The sequence below is a fragment of the Lissotriton helveticus genome, chromosome 1_2, assembly GCF_964261635.1.
Source record: "Lissotriton helveticus chromosome 1_2, aLisHel1.1, whole genome shotgun sequence".
NCBI classification, from domain to species: Eukaryota; Metazoa; Chordata; class Amphibia; order Caudata; family Salamandridae; genus Lissotriton; species Lissotriton helveticus.
In genome coordinates, this window is record NC_136058.1 from 50,790,834 (window position 1) to 50,815,213 (window position 24,380).

At 46.6% G+C, this 24,380-nt stretch overlaps 1 protein-coding gene across 1 annotated transcript in view; it reads left to right on the forward strand.

Moving 5' to 3' along the window:
* Positions 1–24,380, forward strand: part of NEGR1 (neuronal growth regulator 1) — a 2,122,935-nt gene that overhangs the window by 1,579,575 nt on the left and 518,980 nt on the right. The gene's annotated exons all lie outside the window — the stretch shown is intronic.

Genomic DNA, 24,380 nt, shown 5'->3' on the forward strand with positions numbered 1-24,380 from the left:
CTGCAAGCCCACTAGCAGCCAAAGAGGCGATAATTTTAACGCCGTTTCTTGATAATATGCCCCATATATTCTTTTCATGGTAGTGGGATAATAAAAACTTAATTCAAGGATCCGACCAATTTTTCAAATTCATATTTATCTTTAAAATCTTCCACAGATTAGAGTTCTAGGGCTTTATACTCATACAGTGCATTTGGTTAAAGTGTCCGCAATTTGCGCAGCTACTTTTACCAAATTCATTATATTTTTTGCTAAACCGACATATGTTTAAACATGTTGGTTCGCACAATTCAGATTCGAAGTTGGTAGCAATTTGGCCTAGCTCATTAATCAGCCGCGGCCGGTAGTAGGTGCAACTGCAGGGCGGTGACAAGGGGGAGGGGCAGGGTGGGGGATAGTAATGTATGGATTACGGACTTTAACAGGTAAGTAAACATATAAATAAATAAAACGAATTTCGTTGTGTGCACTGCATCACCAAATGTCATGCAGTGCGCGCAACGAAATTTGTTTTATTTATTTATTTAAATCTCAGCAGACCACCATGCATGTAATTGCTTTTAAATGAAGCAATTGTGTTTTTTAAAATGCAGCCTGATTTCCTTAATGGAAACGGGATGCGTTTTAAAAATAAAAAACAGAAAAGTTTATAAAACTATATCAATGATTTGAAACCGTAATTGGGGTAACAAATCATTAGTATATACCATTAAAAATTTCAACTTGGAAGGGACGCCCTAGAAACACCTCCCTATTAATTTACGACTGTCAATTTGAGTTTTGAGCATACCTAAAATATAATTTACAGTTCAAAGGCTCCAATTTAGCAAATCCGAGCATTTGCGACCATAAAAAAGGTTTAAACATAAGGCTACACGTCACCTAAGAAAATAAATACATTTCCATTTTTACGATTAGCAATAACAGAGGGTTATTTACAAGACCCTAGCGTAAGCAGTGAGCCACTTTTAGCATGGGAAAAAGTGGCATACCGGCACCGCAAGGGGCTTATAAATAAGCCCCAAAGGCTTTTTGATTTTAACGCAGAAACACATAGATGAAACAGAAGTGAAAGAATACACCCATCATCTGTCACAGGGAAGTACAGTAGAGACAGCTGCATGCTTCAAAGGGCACCATTAATTAGTGCGGCCTTTGGAAGGCAGAACGACTAGTTCCCTTAATACAGCACAACAGATGGACACACCAGTGTTCTTTCCTCCACAACATCACATTTTCATCATATGCCGATCCAGTTCCACATGAGGGAAACCGCGAAGCAGGATCTCATTTTCACATAGAAGCGTTCCTCTGTTATGCCTTAGAGAATAAGTACATCCCTTAATTTGTGCATTGAAGAGGAATTAAATCGAGTCAGGATCAGTTCCATCAGTGACAGTAAATTTCTTGTCTGGAACCGAAGCCTTGTCTGAGGAGACTAGAGTGAAGGTGCATTCTATATTGAGATGTTGACACAAATCTCTAGAATGGGAGCAGGTTCTGTATGTAGAAATTGAAGTGAGATCAGCACTGTGATCAGGGCTACTATAATTGTTTGATTCTGCGGGCAGGAATTTTACCGAATATTTTAGGATTTACTATATGTACTGTTTATGGGCCCAAAAAAATATATATATTTTTGCGATCAGTAAAGAATTTTAACACCAATCTATTTACTAATAGGCCAGCTTTTAAAATTCCGAATCGCAATGGGTTGGAACTTGAACTACCTCATTCATGACAGAGGTCACAAATTCGGCTTACTATGATCGGAGGTCATCACAGGGACAGGGGTCTGCTACTTTATAAATAAATAAATAAATAAATAGCTTTTAAAGAATAATGCAAACTTTATTATAAATGCAGCCAACAGCCAGTTTTCCTTAAAGCAAATAGGACTACATTTAAAAGAGAAGTGTATTTATTTTATTTACTAGGCGGCAGTGATGAGGTGGATCTTAAATACATGTTTTTTTTTACTTTCACAAAGGGGAAGTGGTCCCAAAGACTCCACTTCTCTTTTGCAAATGGGTTACCAGCTCATTTGAGATTTCGCTAAAATATTTGTGACCAGATTTCAGTCACTAAATATTATTACAGTGGACACAGATTTTGGTATTGGGAAGGGACGCCTACAACACACGTCTTCCAGGTGCTGAATCATTATCCATTTGGAATCTCATTTTAAAAGTCCCAAAAAGTTTATGACTCCAAAAATGGTATTAGTAAATAAGAAGCCGCATTTTAACGGTCACAAACTTTGAATTGGTGTATTTGCAACAGCTAAAATGCTTAGTGCGTCTGGCCTCAAATTGAGCTGTGGTATAGAAAGGGGCCTAGAGTCACAATAGGCATGTGCTCCCACTTCTTGAACACATTTTGAGCCTGGCGTAATCATAATGGGGTGTTCCATGATTAGCATGCAGTGTGGTAAATGAGGAAACACTATGCCTTTGCTCCTACGTCCTTAACACAGACGTGGGCTCTGGGGCATAGACGTAAGTAGGCATTCAGGATGTGCACAGTGTCAGAAATCATCAGGTGATTGGGAGTCTGAGACCTGGGGTCCCAAGGCCATGAAGAATATTCACCTTTAAGACTGTGGTGGACCAGGCTGTGAAAGCTGGAGTACCGGGACAAACAGACAGACTGAGACTCAGGACAGGACTTTCTGGTCGATACGAGCAACAGCATTATTTACACACCAGTTTAACAAAATAATGTTGCATGCTAACTTTCCATATTGTATTGGCTTTGGAGTTTGTTCAACATCCCGTCCCTCACCTTTTTTATTTTTCTCTTGTTCGGTTCGCACAGTATCCTTACTATTTTACCTATCATCTGACTTTGGCTCCTGAGTTACAATCTGGGTTTGTTTGCATGGATGTGTTGTTTTTCACTATTCCTTTACCCTTTCACGGTTGAATTGGTTTGCTTACTGCTGTCTACCTGGCTTCCTTCTGTTTAGCTACATGTGCACTGTGGCCTGCCATCTTAAAGCCAGTATGTGAATGTGATTGTAGCACTCTAGGATCTTAGCAAATTCCATATTCTAACTATTGTTACTAAAGTTCTATATGGTCTCTCTTGCAGAGACAGTTCTTTGCCAGAGATTGTTCAGTGTTAACTTTGCATATCACCGTACATGAAACGAGAAAGAGTGCTCTGTCCGAAGACCTTGGCATGTTACTTCTCTCCCGATATCTCCACATTCCATTTTCAAAATTACATTCTCCTTTCCCTCTGATATTTAGTTCTCCTGGGGTTTTCCATTTAGTTTGGGCAATCCTACATTCTGGGATGAATTGTCATCAGAACGTTCCAGGTATTACCCTTGAAGCCCAACACACAGTCCATGAAAGAGCTCTCCATTTGCAAAGGGTCATGGGGGCCCCAACAATCCAACAACAACGAAAGAGTGACTAGTTAAAAATACACAATGAAAGAAGCACTCATATGTTATTAAAAGGAAGAGGCCCCAACAATCCCCCAGGCAACCATTGATCACAGTTTGGCACAGGTAATCGCCAACACTGTGAAAAGTGCATTAACAGAAATAGGGAGCACTGCCCCTGACTGCAACTGGCACACCCAGTTAATGGTGAACCATGCCACAGAGGGGTAGAATACATTTTATATACACCAGGTGGCATACATAATGTGCCTCTTGGCATGTAATTTGCAGATTTCAACAAAAGAATATGTAGCTCATAACAGACAAAAAGTTACAAAAATATTTGAAAAACTAGCAACTTACAAAGAGGTGCATGTCAAAGCTAAATTGATAACATGTCTGGTAAAGATATCTTGTATTCAAGATTTAAACTAATAATAATGAGGTTAAATGTTTGCCAGGACTCGATTGCTTGCGCGCAGACCTCCTGAGGCGAAAAGCCGGGAGACCCGCTGATTTTAAAAGAAATTGTGTTGTTTTTAAACTTATTTGTGTGAAGGACGTGTATTTCACCGCGCTCCCTACCATTTCCTTCTCGCTCTCCCATACAGCCGAGTAGGTGCTGTTGCGGGGAGAGCTAGCTTTGGCCGCCATCTTGGGGAAAGCCCGGGACCGCCGCTCTAGCAGTTCGGCCACTCCCACCCCTGCTGGTACTTAAAGCTCATTCCCAGCCTCGCGCACAGATCGATTGCTTGCGTGCAGACCTCCTGAGGCGAAAAGCCGGGAGACCCGCTCATTTTAAAAGAAATTGTGTTGTTTTTAAACTTATTTGTGTGAAGGACGTGTATTTCACCGCGCTCCCTACCATTTCCTTCTCGCTCTCCCGTGCAGCAGGAGTAGGTGCTGTTGCGGGGAGAGCTAGCTTTGGTCGCCATCTTGGGGGAAGCCCGGGACCGCTGCTCTAGCAGTTCGGCCACTCCCACCCCTGCTGGTACTTATAGCTCATTCCCAGCCTCGCACACAGATCGATTGCTTGCGTGCAGACCTCCTGAGGCGAAAAGCCGGGAGACCCACTGATTTTAAAAGAAATTGTGTTGTTTTTAAACTTATTTGTGTGAAGGACGTGTATTTCACCGCGCTCCCTACCATTTCCTTCTCGCTCTCCCGTGCAGCCGAGTAGGTGCTGTTGCGGGGAGAGCTAGCTTTGGCCGCCATCTTGGGGGAAGCCCGGGACCGCCGCTCTAGAAGTTCGGCTACTCCCACCCCTGCTGGCATATGAATAACGCACCCTCCCGGCCGTGCAGTGGACGCGCGCGGCAGGGCGTGCCGGCGGCGCGCCAAAGGCAAGGTCGTCTGCGCCCGTCCGCGCCTGACCGGGCCCAGGGGCCACAACCCCTGGTCCCCACAAGGAAATCCTTATAAAATATAGTAGGGCAGCTCTACTTAAGCTGAGACCAAGAGCGAGGTCAGAGTGCCATCATACCCTCAACCCTGCAAATCCCCCTCTACTCTGCCGCTATTGCCAGCGACATTTCAAGCCACATTACCACTGAGATCGAGACCGCGCATCCACCAAACAACATAATTTGGGCCTCCTCATTTGTAGATCGCTGCCCAAACATTGTACTGAATTAGCACTTCTAATCGAGGAATATAAGCTCGACGCCTTGTTCCTGACGGAAACCTGGCTGCAAGCAGGGAATGAGCCTGATATTATTCGAGCACTTCCGACAGGATAAGGAATCTACAGAATGGATCGTAGCTCATGAAGAGGGGGAGGCTTGGCCATTATATATAAAGACATTTACACATTTCAATCACTACCATCTTCATTTAAAGATGAGGAAAGTCTTGCTTTTTCACTTGAATTGTCCTCAACTGACTGCTTCTCGGGCATATTGATTTACCGCCCCCCGGAGGGGCTAAATGATTTCATTCCTAAACTCATTGATTTAGCCTCAGAGCTTGGCTATGGCCAACTTTACATCTCTGGGGGACTTTAACATACATTTGGAGGACGTCTCCCATTCTGCAGCCAATAATCTCCTATCGGGCCTCCTGGCCCTTGGTCTGGGTTTAAAGTGCCTCCTCCCTATGCATGAAAAAGGCCATCTCATGGACCCAGTCTTTAGTAACCTAGACAACCTCACTTCAGGAGACCCCATCCCCCTTCCTTGGTCCGATCATTTCCTAGTCCCTTTATTTTGGGTAACAAAGGCTGCCAGGGGAGCTCAACTCCCCAATGCAGCATGGGATCGGAAATGGTGCAGGCTGCCTCTGAAGGAATGGAAATCATCCCTTGAGGCCGCAAAGCCATCGAAGGAAATGGATATTGAGGAGGCAAATAATAATTTTAATAAGTGGATCCAGGAAACACTTGATAGGACCCTCCCCAAAGTTTGTGTCTAAAAACAAAATAGGGAAAACGCAGCCCCTTGGTTCGGCCCCCAACTGAGAGCCTTAAAACAATCCTGCCGCAAGTTGGAAAGGTTGTGGAGACAGGACCCTTCGCAAGATACAAAGGACGCCTATAGGAAGGCTATTAGGAGCAATAAAGCCGAGATCAAAACGGCTCAGGCACATTTTTATGAGACCAAAATTAGCTCTGCAGCTAATTATCCTAAGGAGATCTTCCGAATAGTGAAGTCCCTTATCACCCCTTTGCAAACACCTCCTTCAAAGGAAGGGGCTCTTGAACGCTGTAACCTTTTGGCGGTGTTCTTTCAGGAAAAAATACAGGCCATCTACACTACCTTCTCCTCCAATCAGTCTGAACAGAGGGACTGTGATGCCGTAAATCTAGCTCACATTTCGGTGCTTGACCAATTTTGTCCTCTGGACACAGAAATGCTTGGCCGGGTCATCAGCAGAGTCTCTTCAGGCTCCCCGCTGGACCCTGCTCCGCCCCAACATCTTACGGCGGTTGTGGAATCTGTTCAGTCCGTCATTTTAGAGGTCCTAAATTCTTCCATCTCAACATGCGCGGTTCCCCTTATGTGGAAGTGAGCGATGGTTAAAGCACTTCTCAAAAAACCCAGCCTGGACCCATCCATACTTGCGAATTACCGCCTCATCTCGCTTCTGCCATGGCTTGGTAAGCTATTGGAGAAGCACATAAATAACATCCTGGTCGACCATTTAGAATCCAACAGATTGTTGGATGATACACAGACCGGTTTCTGTCCAAACCATGGGACGGAGACCGCGCTGTTGTTCGTAACCGAAGAGGCAAGAAAGCTGGTGGATGAAGAGGGAAGGGCCGCCATTATTCTCTTGGACCTTAGTGCAGCGTTCGACACGGTCAATCATACCATCTTGATCAACCGACTTGAGAGTGTCAGGGTGTTGGGCACTGGCCTGGTTCACCTCCTTCCTTAGCAACCGCCGCTTCCAAGTCTTTGAGGGAGATGTGGTCTCCTCCAGTCTAGCCCTGGAGTGTGGGGTACAGCAAGGCTCGGCCTTAAGTCCGACGCTCTTCAATGTTTACATGAGGCCACTGGCAGGAGTCATCCACCCATTTGGTTTCAAGATCGTCAGCTATGCAGACGACACCCAGTTAGTGGTATCTTTGTGCCACGACAAGGGATCGTCTTGCATGCTGGCTCCCTGCTTGGAAGCAGTATCCAGGTGGATGGAGGGCTCCTACCTCCGTCTTAATGGGGCAAGACGGAGATTATGCTACTGGGCAATTCCTCCCCCTCAATCTCCGTCCCTATGTGGCCCTCATGTTTAGGCCCTGCTCCGTCACCAAAGCCACACATAAAGAGCCTAGGTGTGTGGCTAGACGACGCCCTTAATTTCGGACACCAAGCCACGGTCATATCATTGACCTGCTATGGGCTGTTAAGGATGCTCCATAAAATTCTCCCTCTACTCCCGTTTGAAGCACACAGAATAATGGTCCAGGCCTTGATACTCGGCTGTACTATGGAAACGTGCTGTACCTAGGAGCTCCATTGGCCACCATAAATAAATTGCAGGTGGTCCAGAATAGTGCAGCAAGGATGCTTCTGCAGGTTCCCAGGAGACAATCTGCAAGGCCAGCCCTTCGCCAGCTTCATTGGCTACCTATGGCCGCCAGGATACAGTTCAAGGCGATGTGCATAACCCATAAGACCTGGTGGAAAACGGGCCCTGCCATTCTTCACTCCCTGCTATCGCCCTATCTACCATCAAGACCCCTCTGCTCTAACACCCAACATCTGGCTTCCATTAGGAAGACCAAGAAGGCAAGATGGGGAGGGCGTTCTTTTTCATGCACGGCGGCCAGATTGTGGAATTCTCTTCCTCAGTCTCTACGAGAGATTCGCATTCTGACGACGTAAACACCTGAAAACACACCTTTTTGGCTGGTCTTCTTAGTTGAGAATTCTGTCTGTGCCGGTTTCTGTTCCTCAAAGCGCTATGAGGCCTCCGGGTAGTTAGGCGCTATAGAAATACTCTTTCATTTATTCATTCATTCATTCATTATTTGGAGTTAAACTGACAAACTTAAAAATGCCACAGAGTCTGACCTGTTATTCTGCATAATTTTGATTTTCCTGGGACACTCTCAAACAATATGACTCTCCATTGCAAAAAAAAATGTAGTAGCCTGTCTCTCTCTCTCTCTCTCTCTCTCTCTCTCTCTCTCTCTCTCTCTCTCTCTCTCTCTCTGCACAAACAGGAATAAGGCACTCTCAGGACACACAATAGTTAACTCAAAACTCAAGTTTTACTTCTCTTCAAAGTAAAACTCGAGTATTGAGTTCATTATTGTGTGTCCTGAGAGTGTGTTATTCCTTCTTTTTGGGCTTGATTATATGGAACTGTTCTGCTGGTGTGCATATATACACATATTTATATCTGTATATTTATAAATATATATATATATATATATATATATATATATATATATATATATATATATATATATATATATATATATACACACACACATATATATTATAGAGAAAATTATAAAAAGGTTTGAATCGATGAACCAAGTAATATTTTTATGGTCCCTCTATCCTCTTTATAATAAAGGTGGTTTGTTTGGCAGCTAAGATTGACATAGTTAGAATGTGGTTTGCTATCCTCCTAGGGTTGGTGTGAGAAACCTTAATCTTGTTCCTCCTCTAAATTAAGAGATTCCTACATGTATCTAATGTATGAAATCTAGTGCTTCATATTTCTTCAATTCACCTCAAGCACTCACGCTTTTCATTATTAAATAATCCAAAGTATACCTGGTAAAACATATATCAATAAAATTAATTATTAAAAACTAAGAATATATTAGGAAAAGATCTGCTGCTATGAAAAGAAGAGCAAGGATGGTAGATATCTCTCAACAACTAGCAGATCCTCCAGCCTGCCTTCTTTAGAGTGCCTTCAGACCCTCACGTGTGAGTAGTGCGCTCTACAAACCCATAATTGATTGAATTATTTATGATTTGTGTTAGATCTGGGGGTCTCTAGTTGGCAGAGGTAGGTACCACTGTCCAAATAGGGACCCTTGCTTCTAGTCAGGGCTAGGAGATAACCCTCTGAGATAACCCCTGCTCACCCTCTAGGTAGCTTGGCACGAGCAGTCTAGGCTAACCAGAGGCAATGCGTAAAGTATTTGTACCAACACTCACAGTAACACAGTGAAAACACCACAAACTGACTCCACAACAGTTTAGAAAAATAAAGGTATTTTAATCTAAACTACACAAGACCAAAACGACAAAAATCCAACATACACAGTTCAAGAATATGGTTTCAAAAAGAGTTCTTAAGGTTGCGTTAGAATTCTCTACGTTGCGATAGAATTCTCTACTGATGCGTGAAAAGTTCACAGTTGCGTCACGTTTACTCACAGTACCTTTTAGTTGCAACAAAGTTCCAAAAGCAGAAGCTGGTGCGGTGGAAAACAAGCGATGCGTTGCTCCTGAGACCCTGGGGAGGCGATGCGACAGCCCCGCTGCAGCAGCGGGCGTGTTGCGACGAATCCGGTCTGTATGGGGAGGAAGGCCACTTGTATGGATTCCGGTGCGTAGGTTCCGTAGGAAGTCTGTTCTCGCAAAGGCACGATGCGACGATCTCGTAGGGGCTGCGACGATCTCCGGGGTGACGATGCGCGGTCCAGCGGGATCCTCTCTCTCACAGTTCCTCGATGCATTGACTCTGCGACGATGCTCGCAGCGACGTGATGCGGTCCGCAAGCAAGCGGTGCGGCGTTCTCACCCAGCGACGACAGGCTCTGCGACGATACTCGCAGCGATGTTCGATTCTCCTGCACCGGTCTGGTGCATCCCACAAACGAAGGATGCGACGTCTCTGGCAGCGGCGTCAGGCGCTGCGACGATCTCGACCTCCGTAGCAGCGGGAAACTTCTCGCACTGTCGGGGATGCGCTCCGCAAGCGAGCGATGCGACACTTTTCAAGTTCAAAAGTCACTCAAGCTTAGTTTCAAGCTTCCCAGCACCGGTCCAACCTCCAGAGGCCCCACAACTGAATCAAGCACTCTAGGAGGGACAGAACTCTCTCAGCAGAGTTCAGGGAAGCTGGGGGTGAAGTCCTTTTGTTCCTGGGACTTCAAAACAGGGAGCCAGCTCTTCTCAGGCCCTTGGAGATTCCTTCAAGACAGGGGACACAGCACACAGCAAAGTCCTTCCCCTCTCCTTGGCAGCAAAGCAACAGCAGGTCAGTCCAGCAGAGCAACAGCAGGACAATCTTCCTTCTTCAGTTTCAGCTTTCTCCTTGGCAGAGGTTCCTTCTTGATTTCCAGGATGATCTAATTTTCTGTTGTCAGGGGTCCTGTACTTATACCCCTAAAGTCTTTGTTCTCTGGGTGCATGTGGGCCCTGAGCCCGGTCTGAACCAGTTCTGGGTGGTTCCTGAGTACTTTGTTTTGCTGGCTGCATCTTTCCTTTCAGAGTGAGGGGCAGGGTCCTCAGCCGCCCAGCAGGGGAGTGGAGCCAGCATTGTGGAAGACAGGCACAGCCCTATTCAGCCCAGGTGCTAACTCCTCCCACCACTCCAGTTGCAAATGCAGTCATTCAGCCTAGTGCTGACTCATCCAGCCTCCTGGGGAATCCCCAGCCCCTGTCACTCTCAAACCAGACAGTCAATACACAAACAGGCCCAGGCACACAGAAGGGTCAGACAAGAGAACAGCAACTTTCTAAAAGTGCTGTTCTCAAACACAGGATTTAAAAACAACCTTTCCTAAAAGATGTGTTATTAAATTCTGAGTTCAGGGATACTAGATACTTATGTCCAATCTTGTTCCTATGGGAAGAAATGCTGTTAACCACTGTGGCCAGCATCCCCCATGTTAACCTATGGAGCAAGATAGCCTTACCATAGTGAAAAACGAAAATGGCTGCCATTCACTATCAGAGCATGTTACCTGCACTAGTACATGCTCTACCTTTTACATACACTGCACCCTGCCCAGGGGGGTACCTTGGGCCTTCCATAGGGGTGGCTGATGTGCACAAAAAGGGAAGGGTTAGGCCTGGTCAGTGGGGACACTGACCAGGAGGACATGGCAGTTCTAAACTGCACACAGGCACTACAGTGGCAGGCCTGAGACACCATTTTAGAGCTACTCCTGTGAGTGGCACAATCAGTGCTGCAGGCCCACTAGTAGCATTTGTCATTACCAGCCCTGGCACACCCAGTGCACTTTACTAGGGACTTCATGGTGATACTAATATGCCAAACATGTATATCCAATCAGAATAACAATTTACATAGAGAGCATATGCACTTTAGCACTGATCAGCAGTGGTAAAGTGCGCAGAGTCCTATTGCCAACAGCCACGGGTCAGGAAAAATAAGGGAGGAAGAAGCAAAAAGTTTGAGGATGACCCTGCAAGAAGGGCCAGTTCCAACACAACCCCCTTCCAGCCTAAAGCCAGGGTAGACCAAACGATACCTCAATGGGATTCCCTGCTTAAGGCGATAGAACACGGAACCTGGCCCAAACAGCAGGGCAGCCCTGTTCTACGCCGTCCTAAACCCAGTTGGATCACTCTATCCATACTCTCAGAGTCCACCATGCCAGTCCATGTGGAACCCTTCTCCTCATCTGTGGACACCACCTGTGCAGCACCTAACTTTAATTTCCTCACAGGTGTGTCCCAACAGACCGACAGCAAGCCACAGTGACCACCAACAGTGATCAGGGATGAGACCCAGGCCTCATGCTTCTCAGGGCGCTCAAACCTCTGTGGCGTCAGAGGGTGGGGGGCAGTAGCCCCAGGTGCTTGGCACCCTTTGTCCACTCCCTCTCTTGTCAGGTCAGGTCTAACACTCTGGCACTGACCCACCAGTCCCGGACCTGTATCCGGTGGCTGGACAGGAGGCTGGGGTGGGCTTCCCCACACCCGGCCCTCCTCTTCCTTGGGGCTCTGTACCCTCCAACCTGGAGCGGTACCCCCTTCTAGAATAGTCAGGGCACCTGTGGCAGGTATCCTGCACCATTCACCCACCAGATCAGGGGTGCTAACCTGCAACTGGTATTCCAGGTCAGGGGGGACACCCCAGACCTGGCCCTCAAACCTAGGCTCCAAAGCCTCCAGGTCAGACAGCACCTGAACCTGGCTTCCCCACCTGGGGACTAACCGCTGCAGTGGAACACTTGCCTGATGCACCAGGACTTCACTCACTGAGGTGCCTGTACTGGTAGACAGTATCCACCTGGCCAACACAACGGTGTGGCCCAGTCCACCCCCAGGGTGAGACTCCTGCCCTTCTTCCAGGGGCAACCCTGTCCACCAAGACAACCAAGAACACAACTTTCCTACCAGTTCAGGATCTCCCTCCAGCAACTGGTCTCTCAACCTAGGGTTTAAACCCTCAGGTTGTACCGGGGTCAGAAGCGAGGACTCCCTCCCTCTGCACCCCCTTCCAGAGCGCTGCACCCTCCCTACTGGAGGGGTACCCCTGGGAACCATATTGGTCAGGACACTGGTTACAGATGTCCTTCCTTCCAGGTCAGGGAGAACCTGGTCTCCCAACCCAGGGACCAAAACCTGCGGTTGTGCACTTGCCTGACACGCCAGGACTTCTGGGGACTTACACAGTACCCCCATGAGGGTGACACACAACTCATGTGTCCTGTGACAGTCTGCCTGGCGCAGATCTCCCGACCCCTGTCCACCAGACAGCGCGGGAAGATCCCCCAGGACAGAAGTGGGGTCACCATGGTCACTCACTGGGGACTCAGCCCTTCTGACTGGTCCCTGACCCACTGGTTCACCCACTGGGGACTCCTTCCCCCTCTCACCCCTCAGTCTGGACTTCGGTACCCTCCCAAATGGAGCGGCACTGCCAGACACCAGAACTGATGGAGGCCTGGTTACAGGCACTCCCCGTTCCCCAGACACTAGGAGATCCTCCTCAAATGGCCTACAAGTACAGTCTAGGTCCCCAACCTGGTGTTCCGTTAAGGAACCCTACAGGCCCTGAGACTGGGTTTCGGGCACTGTGAGACACAGCGTCCCACACTCACTCCTTCTCCACTGAGATCGGACATGAGCCCCTACTCCCCTCCCACTACACTGGGACCTAACTGGGCTACACTGAACCTCTTCCACCTCACAGGTCTGGAAGATATCTAAGCCACTCCTTTTGGGATCACTCCCCAATGCCTCCTCAGACTCTCTGGAATCCACCAAGAGGTCTGCCTCCAACGCAAGCTCTCTGGGATCAGAGAACTCACACTCCACCGGGTGTTGGCATAGCTCTGGAAAACAGGGACTTAAAATATGCTCTCCAACAAATGAATCACACAGCCCCCCACAGTTGTTAACCAAGCTACCCTTTGCCTCACCCTCCAGTGCCTCACCCAAGTACCTCACACCACTCTCCTGAGACTGGCAAGACAGTATCTGACTGTCTCTGTCACACAACCCACACTCTTCTGGATGGTCCTCACACACACACACCAAGGTTTCTACCATGGGGGAACCCCTCTCCCTGTACCTCTCATCTAGAGTCAGTAGAGTGTCCCTCCCACCACTAGGAATATGGTCCCCTGTGCCAGTCCCCCAATCTACTTCAGGGACACTGCACTCCACTGGAACTACATCATAAACCTGAAGCCCTTGGTGTATGTCAACCCCCTCCCTCAAGTCAGGCGCCACATCTCTGGGTGTTTGTACCTTTCTTTCCACACTAGATATCATAATCATGCTGCCACCATCTGAGCTGGACTCCACCTCCAACTCAGCAAAGCTCACCTCTTGAGCTACCCATGTTTCTTCTTCAGCTGAGATCCTCATGGCCTCACGCCTCTTGAGCTCCAACTCAAGCTTCCTCATTCTTAATTCATGGGCCAAGGTCAATTTCAATTCTTCCAGGGCACGGGCATTTTTGCTCTCCTCCGCCGCCCTTTCTCTCTCTTTATTCAATTCCAATTGCTTCAGCTCCATTTCAAGCCTCAACATTTCTAACTTATGATCTCTAGCCCTTTGGTTTTCCTCCAACTCCTCTGGGGAAAAACTGTCAGCTGAATGGTTGCTGCCAGCCCTTGAGGCTGCTCTGGACACGGGCAGATCCTGTGGCCTGAAACCATCCCTTTGTGCATCCTCATCCACTTCTGCATCATCTGTCTCCCCAGCCTCTTTGGTCTCCCACCAGGCCCTGAAGGCCTCCTGTAGCTCCTCCTTCTTGGAGCAGCGCTTCATGGGGCATCCAAAGTTCCTGCAGAACTGCCTGAGTTGACCTACTTTGTAATCACTTATCATTTCAATATCAAACTCCAGTTCTGCAACATCACTTGCTGGTTTACTATTCTGAGACATGATGCTTGGATTCTTTCAGGGTTATGATCAAAAATAGAACCAAAAATAAAAAATGTAGTATGCGGTGGCGTAGTGGTCTGCACTCACTAGTGATGTACACCAATTACTGTGGGTCAAGTACAAATACAAGTTCAAATCCCACCGCCTGACCACCAATGTTAGATCTGGGGGTCTCTAGTTGGCAGAGGTAGGTATCACTGTCCAAATAGGGACCCTTGCTTCTAGTCAGGGCAAGGAGATAACCCTCTGAGATAACCCCTGCTCACCCTCTAGGTAGCTTGGCACGAGCAGTCTAGGCTAACCAGAGGCAATGCGTAAAGTATTTGTACCAACACTCACAGTAACACAGTGAAAACACCACAAACTGACTCCACAACAGTTTAGAAAAATAAAGGTATTTTAATCTAAACTACACAAGACCAAAACAACAAAAATCCAACATACACAGTTCAAGAATATGGTTTCAAAAAGAGTTCTTAAGGTTGCGTTAGAATTCTCTATGTTGCGATAGAATTCTCTACTGATGCGTGAAAAGTTCACAGTTGCGTCACGTTTACTCACAGTACCTTTTAGTTGCAACAAAGTTCCAAAAGCAGAAGCTGGTGCGGTGGAAAACAAGCGATGCATTGCTCCTGAGACCCTGGGGAGGCGATGCGACAGCCCCGCTGCAGCAGCGGGCGTGTTGGGACGAATCCGGTCTGTATGGGGAGGAAGGCCACTTGTATGGATTCCGGTGCGTAGGTTCCGTAGGAAGTCTGTTCTCGCAAAGGCACGATGCGACGATCTCGTAGGGGCTGCGACGATCTCCGGGGCGACGATGCGCGGTCCAGCGGGGATCCTCTCTCTCGCAGCTCCTCGATGCGTTGATTCTGCGACGATGCTCGCAGCGACGTGATGCGGTCCGCAAGCAAGCGGTGCGGCGTTCTCACCCAGCGACGACAGGCTCTGCGACGATACTCGCAGCGATGTTCGATTCTCCCGCACCGGTCTGGTGCGTCCCGCAAACGAAGGATGCGACGTCTCTGGCAGCGGCGTCAGGCGCTGCGACGATCTCGACCTCCGTAGCAGCGGGAAACTTCTCGCACTGTCGGGGATGCGCTCCGCAAGCGAGCGATGCGACACTTTTCAAGTCCAAAAGTCACTCAAGCTTAGTTTCAAGCTTCCCAGCACCGGTCCAACCTCCAGAGGCCCCACAACTGGATCAAGCACTCTAGGAGGGACAGAACTCTCTCAGCAGAGTTCAGGGAAGCTGGGGGTGAAGTCCTTTTGTTCCTGGGACTTCAAAACAGGGAGCCAGCTCATCTCAGGCCCTTGGAGATTCTTTCAAGACAGGGGACACAGCACACAGCAAAGTCCTTCCCCTCTCCTTGGCAGCAAAGTAACAGCAGGTCAGTCCAGCAGAGCAACAGCAGGACAATCTTCCTTCTTCAGTTTCAGCTTTCTCCTTGGCAGAGGTTCCTTCTTGATTTCCAGGATGATCTAATTTTCTGTTGTCAGGGGTCCTGTACTTATACCCCTAAAGTCTTTGTTCTCTGGGTGCATGTGGGCCCTGAGCCCGGTCTGAACCAGTTCTGGGTGGTTCCTGAGTACTTTGTTTTGCTGGCTGCATCTTTCCTTTCAGAGTGAGGGGCAGGGTCCTCAGCCGCCCAGCAGGGGGGTGGAGCCAGCATTGTGGAAGGCAGGCACAGCCCTATTCAGCCCGGGTGCTAACTCCTCCCACCACTCCAGTTGCAAATGCAGTCATTCAGCCTAGTGCTGACTCATCCAGCCTCCTGGGGAATCCCCAGCCCCTGTCACTCTCAAACCAGACAGTCAATACACAAACAGGCCCAGGCACACAGAAGGGTCAGACAAGAGAACAGCAACTTTCTAAAAGTGCTGTTCTCAAACACAGGATTTAAAAACAACCTTTCCTAAAAGATGTGTTATTAAATTCTGAGTTCAGGGATACTAGATACTTATGTCCGATCTTGTTCCTATGGGAAGAAATGCTGTTAACCACTGTAGCCAGCATCCCCCATGTTAACCTATGGAGCAAGATAGCCTTACAATAGTGAAAAACGAAAATGGCTGCCATTCACTATCAGAGCATGTTACCTGCACTAGTACATGCTCTACCTTTTACATACACTGCACCCTGCCCAGGGGGGTACCTTGGGCCTTCCATAGGGGTGGCTGATGTGCACAAAAAGGGAAGGGTTAGGCCTGGTCAGTGGGGACACTGACCAGGAGGACATGGCAGTTCTAAACTGCACACAGGCACTGCAGTGGCAGGCCTGAGACACCATTTTAGAGCTACTACTGTGAGTGGCACAATCAGTGCTGCAGGCCCACTAGTAGCATTTGTCATCACCAGCCCTGGCACACCCAGTGCACTTTACTAGGGACTTCATGGTGATACTAATATGCCAAACATGTATATTCAATCAGAATAACAATTTACATAGAGAGCATATGCACTTTAGCACTGATCAGCAGTGGTAAAGTGCGCAGAGTCCTATTGCCAACAGCCACGGGTCAGGAAAAATAGGGGGGGAAGAAGCAAAAAGTTTGAGGATGACCCTGCAAGAAGGGCCAGTTCCAACAATTTGAGTGTATTATTAGCTATGTTTATTAAATAGGATAGAGAGGACATCTACTTTCAGTGGATGTCTTAAATATCCCACTTTCTAAATAAGGTTGTTTTGAAATAAAGGGACACCAGGGTAAATGACAGAAAGAAAGGGATCAAACAAGGAATGACAAAGGTAAAGGACAATACCTTTGTTTTTTCCAGTTCAGTTAGTTTAGCAGATTCTGGACAAGTAGACAGGAGTTATGTTAGAAATGGGGTTTCTGGTTTGCTAAGGTGTGCAACCCATCCAGGAAGAACCCACCACTCTAGTCAGGGTAAGTTAGATACACACCAGGATAACCTGTGCTTACCCTCTAGTAGGTTGGTGCAGAGCAGGCATGCTTATCTACAGAGGCAATGTGTAAATTAATTGTGCAATACACTCATACTGTAACTTAATGAAAGCACCACAAAAGGAGACTCCACACAGGGTGTATAAAAATAACTTTTGTATTGTAAACAACCACAAACACCAATGATGTTTTTCTAGCTATGCATCTTTTCAGAGAGTACTTGTGATCCTGAAGAATCCAATTTTAAAGTGATACTAATCACGTAAGTACGTTTTAAGCTAGGTTTGTTCAAATTATCATTTCAAAGTGTGAAAGTAAACACAGTGTGAGATGTACATTTGCTTCCCTTAGATGCACTACGGTAAAATTAGAAAGGGCAAGTGAGTTTTCTCTATGGGGGAGTGCCAAGGTAGTGCTTTACCTGAAACACAGTGTTACAGCCACCCTTCCGATCAACTAGGTGCAGAGGATCTAAAATCATACTTGAGCTTATACTGATGAAACAGTGCTCCTCGCATCCCTTTAGACTGATGCGCGCAGCACAGTCTTGTTCACCAGTGAACGTGCATGCTGGTACATGGACATCGCAGGTCTGAAGGCGGGAACACAGTACCTTTTCTTGGTGGCCTTGAGATTCGGGCTACACTAGCTGTCCTCAAATAATTAGGGCCAGTTTGGCGAAATACCAAGCACAAGGAATGCAACGATCTCCAGCCCGGCAGGCTTCTCGTTCCAGGTTGCTTGATGAGTGACAGACGCGGCCGCACATCATGTGGTTCCTCTCCCAGGGGAGTGTGGGTTAAGGCAACACTTATGCTTCTGGAGCTTCCCCATTTATTTATTTATTCATTTATTTTATTTATTAACAGTTTTCTATAGCGCGGACATGACCCATGGGTATCAGAGCGCTTAACATCATATGGTATGGGTTAAAAACACAATGTACATAGAGCAGTAAGATCTTACAGACTTAAATAGTGTGGTTTTCGACCTAGCAACTAAAACGCTAATATAGGGGAACAATAAAGGGTCGGTATTGATTAAGACATGAGGTAACAACGTTCTGAGGTAGTATTTCTACAAGGCTCTATCATTTCTATTCCCATATTGGGTATCTGGTCATCAAATTAATGATAAGTCTTCGGTGGCACTTGTCTTGTCTATGGGAGGAACTTACTCATAAGAAAGATCTTAATTTCTTTCTTGAATGTTGCAGTGTTTGTAATTTTTCTGATGTTTGCGGGAAGGGAGTTCCAAATCCTGGGAGCTACGCCTGAGAATGTCCTCGCATATGTTTTTTTCTTCTTGAAGATAGGTGGTTTCAGGAGCAGATATTTAGCACGCCTGATAGGTCTGTTTTTTCCTGAAATTTCTATTTTGTGGGCGAGATATTTAGGTGTGTTGTGATGAATCGCTTTATGGGTGATACATGCAATTTTCAGCTGTACTCTGGCTTCGTACGATAACCAGTTTAAGGCTTTCAAGTGAAGCGAGATATGGTCAAATTTCCTCGACCCTGTAATAAGCCTTGCCACTGCATTAAGGCAGGCTTTTAGGGGTGCTGTGGAAATTTTTGGTAGACCAGCAAGTGTAGTACAACCATATTCAATCCTAGAGACAACCGGTGATTGCACAGCTAGTTTCAAGTCTGTCTCCGTTAAAAAAGATTTCATCTTTCTCAGATAGTTCAAGTGGAAACAGGCGTTTTTTGCCATAGATTTAATGTGGGTTTTCATATCAAGGTTCTCATCCAGTGTGATTCCGAGGGATTTCGGCAATGCATCGGGGACAAGGCGGCTAGCCAATTTGGGATGCACTGATTGTGCAGCGTAAATCAGATACAGGGACACACCAATCCCATGTTCAGCACTTTACCTTGCTGTGCTAGTCCCACAGAGCTGGACGCTCTATCCTGATGAACGTGCCCACACTTCAGGCCTGAGCCAAATGAAGTGCTTAACACATGCTGCCCTTCACAGGATACAAAGCCCTCATCACACGCTGGTGCAACAGGAGTGCCTCACACATACTAGTCCTAGCAACCTCAGGGGCAACTTTGAAGTGCTCAACACACGCTTGGTGTGGAAGGCAAGGTAAAGAGCAGTTAGGCACGGCTCCTAATCTGACGACACAGCTGCCGGACTCACAAGTGTCAGAGTCTCATGGCAGATGTGCTTAGATGCAATCTTTGATGGCCTGAGATTGCAAAAAAGCTAGCAAGCACTTGGAGAACACTTAGTGGGCACAAAGGAGGCAGCAAGCAGTACAATAGCACATTCAGGTCAGTTGCAGAGTGGCAGTCCCTTGTGCAGCCCAGCATTTCAGCAGGCAGCAGGCCAACAAAGCAAACCATTTAGCAAAAATGGCAGTCTCTCCTGGCGAATATATGATGTTACAACGCATGCTTTTACAACACAGTCTTTACATCGCAACTACCATTACATTCCATGATTTTACAACGCATGGCATGGCAACACCTTTTTTAAAGCTAACATTGCAACGCATTCCATTGCAGCGCATACCATTACAACACATAGTAGTTTTAGGGCAACAGTAGGGTAAGTGTTGGATAGTGTAGGGGTAAAAATTACTGTTCCCACTCCCCTTAGTGCAACAGTAGGGAAAGTGTACCCCAAAACCCATACCCACCCTAATACTAAAAACATCTCCATTACTTACTTTATAATGCTTTGTAATGGCATGCGTTGCAATGGTATGCGTTGTAATGGCATGCGTTGTAGTGACACGCGTTGTAATGGCATGCATTATAAAGGCATGCTATGTAAAGGCAGTTGTGTTGTAACAGATGTGTTGTAAAGGTAGGTCATTCTAATGACTGTGTTGTAATGGATGTTTCCCGGCCTGGCAGCACAGTAGTCCAACTGGCAATGTGCAGATGTAGAGCCAGTAGTGTCTGGTTACAAGTTCCACGCAGTGTTAAATATATGTCGTCAAAGCGCCTAGACTTATACTCTAAAATGCCTTTGATGTAGGGTGTGACTTCAAAAGAACATTTAGAAGTGCCCAACAATCCCTTTCAGCCAAGCCCTGGTTAAAGAAGATCAGTAGGGGGTAAATCAGCCCTTTCTGTGAGAGAAGGATACAGCCTATTGAAATGTAGTGGGAACCAACTCTCTCTTTACCTGCATAGGAAGACAATCAGTATGCAGATGTATTTCCTGTTACACCCAACCGTTCCTGTATTTTGGCTGCCTGGAAGAATGCATGAAGTGTAGCTGTCACCTAGCTCAGACGTGTATTGGAGACAGGCTGCAAAGCACAAAGAGTTATTAGTACAGAGAAATACTCACTTTGGCATTTCTAAAATAGTAATGCGAAATCCAACTTCACCAGTAAGTAGGATTTGTCCCTACCATTCAAACCAAAACCAAACATGGCAAAGCCACTATTTTCTGTTCAGGAATTAGCACTTAAATGTATATAAGTGGATTCCCAATGCTAGCCTATGAGAGGAATAGGCCTCACAGTAGGGACACATGAAAAAGGCTGTGTGTTACTACCAGGACATGCAAAACATAAAGGTACATGTCCTCCCTTTTACTTACAGAGCACCCTGCCCATAGAGCTGTCTACTTTAGGGGTGACTTATGTGTATTAAAAGGGGAATTTAGGGCTTGGCAAGACGTTTTGAATGCCAAGTCGAAGTGGCAGTAAACTGCACTCAGGCCCTTCAGTGTTACGCCTTAGACAGGTTTGAAGGCCTGCTTCTGTGGGTGGCACAATTAGTGCTGCAGGCTCACTAGTAGCATTTAATGTATGGGCTCTGGTTAAATGGTAAAAGGGAGGAGGAAGGCAAAAGGTTTGGGAATAACCCTGTAGAAAGGGCCTGGTCCAACAAATTATCACTATTTAAATCAATTAGGGCCAGACATACAAAAGAAAAGCGTCTCGCAAAATGGTTGCAAAGTAGTTTGCAAATGGAAAAACGGCTGTTAGCCATGTATGATAGCCATTCCCCCACCAAAAACAGCAATGTGACTGGTTTGCAAGTTGGTATTTTTTGCAAATGGAGAAAGCAATTTGGAAATAGGAAATCACAAATAGCGACTCACAAACAAGATGTTTAAGGCAGTTGCAAATAGCGATTAGCTACAATTTGAGCCGTTTGTCCATGCAATTTACCACCAATGCAATGCAGGTGGTAACTGCGTGCAAACTATAAAAGCAGGCCCAGAATGCACCACGGCTATCTACAATGGCTGCCTTGTACGTGATAGCATACTGGGAGCTTAGCAGAGGGGGAAGTGGAAACAAGAGAGGATATTCAGAGTCAGGCAGACCATTTTTTACCACACGGAGTTAGAGATATATGAAAAATGCAGGCTAAGTAGCACTATCATTTTGGAGTTAATTGCCCTTTTAAAGCAACACCTTGAAAGTGGTACTCTGCACAACAATCCCATTCCCATACATGTCCAGGTTTTGTGCTTGCTATGCCTATTAGCCACTGGCCGGTACCAGGATGTGTGTATCTGTTGTAGGTGGGATGTTGCAAAGTGTGTTTTTGCATTTTGTTCCTCTTTTTCCTCTATGTCATACTTCTCAACCTCCACCGCCACATATGCATGCACACGAATGATGCGGAAATGTGTATTACCAAACTGAAGTTGTACAGATTAGAAAAATTCCCCAGGTGATAGGGTGTATAGGTGGGCCACATGTGCCCATATGTCCTCTATCCCATCTTGAAAACCTTTTTAGGAACAGGACACATATGCAATACCTTAATATACAAGTGGTCTGCAATGCCCATAAATTAATAACTAACATTGTCTCACAATATTCAGGAATCACCCATGACTCCTTCATATTTAGGCACAGACGAATATACAGATGACTAGAAAAGGAGGAGTTTTATGATCGATACGTATTATGTACTGACAATGAATGTAAATGCTGATTTGTAAGTGCACAATCCTCACCATAAGTATGTTTTGTCTCACACGAATATATGTGTTTCAGGTGACAGTGCATATAATTCCTATGTCCCTGAATCCTCACACCTTACCTTTCTCCCACTACCCGAAAGGAATGGTGCTACAACACTGCACATTGTGGCACCTGAACTATGACCAAACAGATATTTGGACTACTCAAACCACATTTTTGCTGCCTCCATAAAAGGGGGTGATCACCTTACACTATATACCAGAAACCACTTGTAATGTTTGCCATTCTACACAATATTGCCTGCAGGAGAGGCCTACACATTGCAGGGTCTGAATCTGATTCAGAGGAGGAGGGTCCTGGCCAACCTGTTCAGCAGCCAACAGAGGAGAACAGTGGAGGTGAGAAGGCACAGAGATCACTTTGCTACACATTTCTTCTCAAGCAAAGACATGTTCCTATCCACAATACTGTAACAAAATAGAAACATACTTTGTTGATTGCTCAAAGACACCTTTTATATCAGAATTTTTGCACCATGAAGTCAACATGTACGTCAGTTAGAGCACAGACAACAAAATTAGAAACAACAATAGCCACTCCTTGATTGGCTCCCCTCAATTATTTCTTTTTCCTGTGTCCGGCATCTGATATGACACTACGTTGAGGTGCAGGTGTGTGATTTCTACTGTGTCACATCACAGGAGCAGCAATGGTGGGAGATGCTGCTCAAGCTGGACAACTCACTGTCAAAAGCCTCTGCACCCACACCGCTAGCAATTTGCACAGTTTGATTGCCTTCACTGCAGGGGTTATCTGGCCAAGGACCCTCGGCACATCCCCACTGAAGTGGCCCATTTCCACCTGTAACATCACAATACAGTTCGATTTTGCAGTGGTGGCCTGTGCGAGCCTTCCAGTAGACCTGGTCATTGCATCCATGGGCAGCGCACTGCTTCTCTTCTGAGCCTTTCAGTGCTCCATTCCCCTGACATCTCAATGCAGAGTTTTGCAAGGGCACTTGTCAGTCTTCTATTGTGTGTCCGTGCTGTCCTAATTGTCTTCCAACTGATTTGCCACTGTTTTGAACCCCAAGTCATGGACTGTTGCATTGGCTGCAGTTTTCAGTTGACCATTTTAATTTGTTTGTGTTGCAGGTGCCAAGCCTGCAGCATTGACACATTAAGCCCACCATAAACGGCTTGTTGTTCTGGAGTCGCCTGAGACCCTGAAGCCTGAAGTGTGACAATGCCTACGGGTATGCACAGTGGATCACTGCTGTTGGTACCTGATGACTAGCTGCATGGTTAGAGTGGGCTGCTGTATGGCATCCTCGGCCTCAACTGATGGTGGCTGTTGGGAGAAGTGCACCCTGCTGCACTCACCATGAGGTGTTGTGGTGAGACTCTCCAGCACTGGTGCTTCTTCTTCCACCATTTGTGCCTGTTCTTCATCCTCATCTATTGAGCCTTCAATAGCTTCCCCTGGTACATCTAATTGGATAATGGAAATACAATTAAAAAAGTAACGTGAGGAGCACATTCTCTTAGGTTGTAAAAATGTATTCAAACAATGTCTGACACTGACTATACTGTGTTTGCTATGCCTGCGAGTCCAATAAAGCATCATGAGAAGTATTTTGGACATGGGATAATCCCATATTGATATGTCTGTTTAACCACATCGTGGCGGCACCTTTTCCCCTGCTGTGCTGGAATATGCAAAAACCCATTATTCATGACGAGCTGGGCTCGTCATGAGCGTGCTGGGAGGCTACCTCATGACGAGCCCAGCTCGTCATGAGCGTCGAAGGGGTTAAGTTTCTTTTACATGCATGTGTACACCAGTTTCATGCTCAGAAATGTTTCCCATTGATAAAGTTTTGCAATGACTTTACGATGGTATAGGCACGGACGTGTCCAGGTTGGCAAAACAAATGACAGCCTCTGGCTCCATAGTGGTCTCTACCATTGCCTCCAGTGTAGTGGGTGATGGTGCAGATGAGCGTCCACCTCCTTTCGGCATGGGACTTGCTCAGGCGTGTTGTATCTTTTCCCTTGAATTGAGGCCATACCACCTTTTGCAGAGTGCTGTGCCACACCTACAGCATTTTTCTCCCGCTGCATCTCCTTCCATATCTTGCACTTCTGTGTCTCAGGCACAGTCATTGAAGCCTGGCCTAACAGCAGGTCATTGTTGATGCAGTACTCCTCTGTGAGTTTCTCATGCTCCTGCTCTGAGAACTCTAATTTTCGCGTCCACCCCCGCCTCCTTCTCTTGCTCCTGGTTGGTCATTCCTTGTGTTTGGGGTACTCAGTCCACTGCCTGTGCTCTGCATGGCCCCATGCAAATGAGGGAATCACTTTGCATCTTCGCCCATGCCATATTAA